Source organism: Dipodomys spectabilis, unplaced genomic scaffold (assembly GCF_019054845.1).
Source record: "Dipodomys spectabilis isolate Male_0828 unplaced genomic scaffold, ASM1905484v1 ptg000051l, whole genome shotgun sequence".
Classification (NCBI taxonomy): domain Eukaryota; kingdom Metazoa; phylum Chordata; class Mammalia; order Rodentia; family Heteromyidae; genus Dipodomys; species Dipodomys spectabilis.
This window is the reverse complement of record NW_024870728.1, coordinates 20565921-20573561: the sequence shown is the minus strand read 5'-3', so window position 1 is coordinate 20573561 and position 7641 is coordinate 20565921. Positions and strand designations below refer to the sequence as shown.

Genomic DNA, 7641 nt, shown 5'->3' with positions numbered 1-7641 from the left:
TTCTTACCAGGACTGACTTTGAACCATGATACTCAGATCTCAATCTCCTGAGTAGCCAGGAGTACAAGTGTGAGCCACCAGTGCCCCACACCAGTTATTCCTTTTAAAATGCAAAGCTTGAAACCCACTAGACACTATGTTGGAAATGAACTATACAGCTTTGAGGGGAGGGAAAACCTGGGAGAGAATGAGAGAGGGGGTGACACTATTCAAAAGGAAATGTACTCATTACCTGATTCATGTAACTGTAACCCTTCTGTATAACACCTTTACAATAAAATTTAAAATAAAAAATAAAATGCAAAAGCTGTCTGGTTGTGGAGTTGCACACCTGTTACCCAGCAGAAGCAGAATATTAGTTTGAGCTGCGTAACTGATATACTGCCTCAAAAAAAGAAAGGAAGGGGGCTGGGAAGGTGGCTCAGTGGTAGAGCGCTTGCCTTGCATGCCTGAGGCCCTGGGTTCGATTCCTCAGCACCACATAAGCAAAAAGAAAAAAGCCAGAAGTGGTGCTGTGGCTCAAGTGGTAGAGCACTAGCCTTGAGCTGAAGAGCTGAGGGACAGCATCCAGGCCCAGAGTTCAGGGCCCACGACTGGACCCCCCCCCCAAAAAAAAAGAAAGAAAGGAAGGAAGGAAGGGATGGAGGGAGGGAGGGAGGGAGGGAGGAAGGAGGAGAAGGAAGGCAGGGAGGGAGGAAGGAAGGAAGGGAGGAAGGAAGGAAGATCATCTTAAGGCTGGTATGTATCTTTTTAAATTTTTTTATTGTTATTATAAAAGTGATGTACAGAGGGATTATGGTTTTACAAGTCAGGTAATGAGTATGTTTCTTTTTGGACAATGTTACCCCAACCCCAACCTCCCAGTTTTTCCCTCCCATTCTGACCCCCAAGTTGTATAGTTCATTTTCAAAGTAGTGTCTAGTGAGTACTACAGCTGCATTTGTTCACCCTTTGTCCCTCCATTTCTGTGCCCCACCCCTTACTCTCCCAAAGACAGATAAATGAACAAACAAGACAAAAAGAAAACAAAAACAGCAACATAGGAAAAAAAACCCTCTTGTTTTCATTTCCTGGAGTTCATCTCGATAAATATTATTTTATATGACAAGATTGGGGTCTATCTTGTTGATAGAGATAGAGCACTCGTCTGACATGTGCAAGGACCTGGATTCCATCTTAGCACCACAGACAAAACAACACTGAAAGTTAACCAAGCACTTGCATTTCAAACTTGGTCTGGCCTACTCGGTTCAAACTGCTACTTCCCTTCATTTCCCTCACCTCAACTCTGCAGCAGTCCTCTAACCATCCATAATCAGCCTCCCCATCCATTCTCCTACATCAAGCAGAGCAAGTCTTTCCAAACAGAAACCGAAGTAAGCATTCCAGAGGCTTCCTGTTTACGTGATTTCTTAATACCAACCATAAGACCCACAAATCATCTGCTTCTTTCTTCCTCTCTGGCAGCATCTTGTACCAAGCTCCCCTTGACTGTTTGCTACAATCACTGCAGACTTCTTTTTTAGAACTATAAACTTATTATAATCCCTCTTGCCACCAGACTCTTGCACATCTTGCTGTATAGAATGCTCTGTGGCCTGGTAGCATTCTCAGCTCAGTAGTCAGACTTTCAGGAAAGTCTTCTCTTACTGCCTTCTTTAGGGCTAATGACTTCTATTTTAAATGTTTATACTTCTTGATGCTTTTATATTAATAAGTACCTTTCTCTGAGATTATAAGCATTATAATAATCATAATCTCCAAAAATAGTAATTATGGTGGTTTTAGCCTACTATTATAGCCTCATCACTCAAACAATGTTTGCGATGTTTGATCAATATTTGTGGTGTTGTAGAGATTTATTCAAAGTGTTATACCCCCTCCTCCATGTTTCATGTCAGGTTGCTCTGATTAATGTATTTGAGGAAACCTTTATCCCACTTACCCCATATCAACGTAGAGGACCAGGACTCCTCCATGTGGGGTTAAGGAGTGTTGTAGTTTTGAGTAGACAATTAGAAGCACATTCTTATTCCCTCCGTGGGTGTACCTTTCCACAGTACATAAACACAAAGTAGGAGGGTTTTGACTCTACCTGGGTGCTATCCTTGAGCAAGTTTGCTCAAAGCTAGTGCTCTACCACTTTGAGCTACAATGCCACTTCTGGTTTTCTGGTGCTTAATTGGAGATAAGAATCTCATGGACTTTCCTGCCCCGGCTGGCTTTAAACCATGATCTTCAGATCTCAGGCTCCTGAATAGGTAGGATTACAGGCATGGGCCACCAGCTAGTAAGAGGTTTTCATGATGTCTCCCGTCTTCTCAAGAACCAGAAAATGAGGCAGAGCACCATCTATACACAGCTGAGAGACAAGGATTAATGTTCCTGGACATTCTAGACATACATGTAGAGATGGATTTGTGGGATCCTTCCCATTGTCTGTGGTTCCTGGGAACTGGAATTTTCTCCATGGGTTGGAGAGAGCTCAGTAGGTAGAGAGTAACATGGTGACTGGGCTCTGTTGTGCTGGGCTGTCCTGGAGACATGGCAACCTAGCCAGCCTGCCCACAGACAGCTGAGTGCTTAGTTGCTCACACTGAGTAGGACAGGAGTTTGTATAGGGACTGCTTGAGACCAAGTAATTCATCACATTTTTTTTAAAAAGTAAAGCTAGAGGTCAAGTGTCGGTGGCTCACACCTATAATCCTAACTACTCAGGAGGATGAGATCTGAGGATCACAGTTCAAAGCCAGCTTGGACAGAAAAGTCTGTGAGATTCTTATTTCCAATTAACTACCCCAAATCCAAAAGTGGGGCTGTGGCTTAAGTGGTAGAGGACTAGCCTTGATCACAAAAACTCAGGGACAGTGCCCAAGCCCTGAGTTCAAGCTCTAGGACCAGCAATATCTATATCTGTATTTCCATACACAGTACATTTGTATCTATATATGAATAATAATAATAAAGATAAAATAATAATAATTAAGAAAAATAATAAATAATATAAGTAAACAACAGCAATAAGAAAGAAAGAAAGAAAGACAGACAGACAGAAAGAAAGAAAGAAAGAAAGAAAGAAAGAAAGAAAGAAAGAAAGAAAAGGAAGAAAGAAAGAAAGCTAAAAAGAAATATAGAAAGAAAGAAAGCTAGAAACTGGGCACAGATGACTCAGGCCTGTAACCCTACTTGCTCAGATAGAAGGAATGAAGAGAATCACAGTTCAAGGCCAGCTCAGGCAAAAAGTTCATGAGACACCTTTTCAACAAACAGTTGTTTATGGTAGTATGTACCTGCCAGCTCAGCTACACAGGAAGCTGAGGATCATGGTACCAGGTCAGTCTGGGCAAACGTGTGCAAGATGCCATCTGAACCAAGAACAGCTGGGTATAGTGGTTCATACCTGTCATCCCAGCTCTTACAGGAAGAATGAATAATAAGAATGGTGCAGGCTGGATTGTGCAAAAAACCAAGATCAGATCTTAACAACAAAAAAACAAGAGCAATAAAGAGCTGAGGCATGGCTCAAGCAGCAGAGCACCTGCCTAGCAAGTAGGAAGCTAAATGCAAGTCCCAGTAACCACCAATACATAAATAAAGTCATAAAACTGGGCGTCCATCTCAAGCTCACATTTCAGGCTTAGCAGAGCCACCTAGACTTAGCTGGCTCTATCATAATCAACCTGTACCAGCCCGTCTGAATTCCACCAGTTTAGGAATGTTCTCTATTTGCAGCTTTGCCATCTCATTCATTTCACAATGCAGTCTCTATCTCATTCTTTTTCATTTCCTTATAGCATTTCCTTATAATATATCATTATAAAGTGATGCAATGATTCACAAGGTACTATAATTTGTAACTGCTAATGCTTAGTCTGGAAAGAATTTGTGATGAGGAATTTTTAGACTATAGTAGTAAAGATGATGTGCTCTGTAGTATGCACAAACTTTGGAAGATAAGCTAGAGTGAAGGCCTGGGTATATATAAACTATTTATTTATTTATTGTTGGTTGTGGGGCCTGAACTCTGGGCCTGGGCACTGTCCCTCAGCTCTTCAGCTCAAGGCTAGTGCTCCACCACCTGAACCACCGCAGCACTTCTAACTTTTTCTGCTTATGTGGGGCTGAGGAATCCAACCCTGGGCCTCATGCATGCAAAGCAAGCACTCTACCATTGAGCCACTTTCCCAGCCCTGTATGAACTATTTAAATTAAAGATAGTTTTAGCTTTGTATATCTGTACCTATACTTATATCTACATGTACATCTAATCTATATTTGACCTATATTTTCATGCATATAGCTATTGTATGTTGATAACTATATCTAAATCTCTACATCTTTATATATTTTCATAATTATATCTCTTCATATAACAATGTCAAACTACCAAAATACCTGTTATGATTTGTCACTTCTGCCTCCCTTTGTTCATGGCTGAACCATATTTTATTCTTCCCATTAAGAAAGAAAACTACCATAGCTGATGGTCTTCCTTCTTAATGCTGTAGGCAAAGATGGAAACCATAAACTTTAAAAGAAAAGAAAAAAAAAAAGAGGAAAAGATGGGGGAAGAAGAAGAAGCTGAAGATTTTTTTTAAAGAGACAATTTCCCTCATCATTTATACCTTAAAGTATAATTTAAATTGCATTTATTCTCTAAATAGCACAAAGCCCTGTTAAAGCATTCAGTCTCTAACATGTTCAAAAAGCATGCCAATTCTATTTGTAAGTAGCAGAATGCATGTTTAAGGTAAAATCTTTGCCAAATTCTTTAACTTTTAAATAATTTTTCTTAAATGATTTCTGTTCAATGATATACGATGAAGGACTAGGTGAAAAATCTCTCCTTCATTTCTGTTTTCAGCAGCTTTGGCCAGTAGATTAAGTCATAGATGGGCAAAACAGGAAGTCTAAATGTGCAAGTAGATATGTGCAAGCGATTCAATTGCTACTAACTTTATTTCACTAGAAGTTTCTGTACATAAAATTGAGCTCTTACCATGACTTATTCTTAGCTCCTTGTCAAAACTACGTCCACATTATCCAACATGATAGGCCAGGAAGATAAAAATAGATTAAGCATTCATACTTAGCCTTTTCCTAGCTGTTAATTTTGAAGTTTCCTTGACTGAATAATACAATCAAGGCTTGTTTTCCTGCTATTTTTCTCCTTCTAAATATTTGGATAACACACCAGGGGGACTAAATGGGTAGTTTGAATCTGCCACGAAGACAGCCAATCTGTAAAGAAAAGCTAAGAGAACCGGGAGTCCAAATGGACTCAGAGCACCTGGAAATTACACCTGGTGTCCAGCAACCTTCTGTGTGCCTTTGTTGCACACAGCATTTTCTGGCAGCAGGCTTTCAAGAGTACCTTTATTTCACTGATTACTAAATTAGTGTTGGATTTAATGAGAGAGATCTGTCCTTTTATTTGTGCCTTTTTTCCTTCTTCTTCTTCTTACTTAAAAAAAAAAGAAAAAGAAAAAGGATCAGCATCACAAAAGCTTTGTACATTTCTAGTTTGCTTTTGATGATGTGACCATTTGCTCCCATCTATCTCCATGGTAATAAGCTGCCTCCACCCCCACTTTGCCAACCCTCGGGATGAGGAGGCTTCAGGAGTGGAGAAGAGTTGCATGCTAAAATAATGCAGAGAAGCAAATTGGTCTCGGTAAATAGGCCCCCATCTTCAAAGCCTTTGAGTTTTCTTCCAAATGTTATCCATTTTTTTCCTCTTCACTTGAAAATTGGTATATTGGACATAAAATATTTGAAAGTAAGAAGAAATTTGCATCTCAGCAGTCACATGGCAGCCAGTCTCCATCTGCTAAAATAAGGATTTTTAAACTGCAAGAGGTCTCAAAGGCTTCATCTGGTTTCAAGATGTTTAGTGTAAAACAGAGGAAACTGAGGCTTAGTTTATTGTGTCATGTTTCATCATAACTAGGTGCTGGGGTGTATGCCTCCTAGCAAGGTGTTCTTTCCTGTCTCATTAATATTTCAATAATAGTTATTATATTAGTAACAATAGCTATTATATTAGAAACAATAGCTATTACTGACAATTAAAGAGACAACACACAAGGCATGTTATAAAACGTTAACTAATTATTATGTTGATGATAGGCAACATTTCGTCAAAACCTTAAAGTGTTTGCAAGTCTTGTCTTTTAACCTCAAAAAAATCATGTTTTGAAGAATATACTCGGAAATGTCAATATTTCTAAACAACAATTTCTATATATATATTTATATGCAGAAGATATATGTGTGTATTTATCTATACATACATATAAATATTAACAATTATAGTCTCCAAATAGTGGTTGTAGTTTATTATAATGCACTTCTTAAAAGTAATTTTCTGTATTTTTAAATTCTCTATATAATACTTATATCCTTTTTTTTTTTTTTTGGTCAGTCATGGGGCTTGAACTCTAGACCTGAACACTGTCCCTCAGCTCTTCAGCTCAAGGATAGCACTCTACCACTTGAGCCACTGCTCCACTTCCCATTTTACTAGAGACAAGAGACTCATAGACTTTCCTTCCCTGGGCTGGCTTTGAACCACAATTCTCATATCTCAGCCTCCTAAGTAGCTAAGATTACAGGTGTGAGCCACCAGCACCTGGCTATATTCATTTTTGTAGAAGAAAAGTCATTTATTCATTTATTTTTTCTTTCAGGACTGTCCCCATGCTTTCGGCACAGAATCATCCACATGAAGAACAACCCTGTTTCCTAAAAGCTGGGGTTTATTATTCGCTCACCACTGGATTGCACCAGCCAACTGAGAACTGATCAGGTGCAGTGGCGGGTGGTTAAAAGTCATTTATTTTTTGCAATTTTTCCATTTGATAGTTAAAATGTACTGTTCTTTTCCCACTAAATGCAAAATAGTCCATGATTTAAAATAGCTCTGCATATTTTGCCCTGCTCTCTGCTCTGATCTGGCATTGGGGGCTGGGATGACTGTGATCCCTCCTCATTCAGGAAGTGTCAGGATTGTCACTTCGCCAGGAAAGAATCGATTGCTTCTGAGCCCTTCTTACCTGAATACCTCAAAGCACTTCATAGCTCTTAACTCATTGAAAGTCTCATTAAGGTGCATGTTTGGTTGTAAAGACTTTTCACTTTTCATAGTTCTACAAATAAATGATCACTGGCATCTAAGAAATGATGAGGAACTCTGGTACAAAGTGGGGTCTGAGAACAATTGCAAGGCCACAGCATGACACAGGATGCAAGTTCCTGGCACCGGATATTGTCAAGATTCCCATTCAGAGACAACACCTGCTTATATCTTGTAGCATGTGCCCACCAGTGACCGGGGCACTGCGCTCCCAAAACATGGGCCTGAATAGAGCCAGATGCAAGTTATAAGTTCATTTCTACTCCTAACTACAAAGCATAGCAAACAACTTGGTGTAACTTCCAAATGTTTTTCCCCTGTTTGATTACAGTGGAACCAACTAGATCTTAACAGCTTTTCATCTCAACAATAATATTGACGGAATCCCTTTTATAGAAGGCTAATATTTGAGAAGTGATTGTTTACTGTAATAGCTTATCCACCTGGCTTTAATATTTTTCTGGTAACAATTCTAGGTGGAGATGAGAAATAAATAAAAACAAAGC

General features: G+C 39.3%; 1 non-coding gene across 1 annotated transcript; it reads right to left on the bottom strand.

Moving 5' to 3' along the window:
- Nucleotides 1–6689: 6689 nt before the first annotated feature.
- LOC122107596 lies at nt 6690–6821 on the bottom strand. Its single transcript, XR_006147382.1, has one exon. It is a non-coding gene; the product is annotated as a small nucleolar RNA SNORA65 (small nucleolar RNA).
- Nucleotides 6822–7641: the final 820 nt, after the last annotated feature.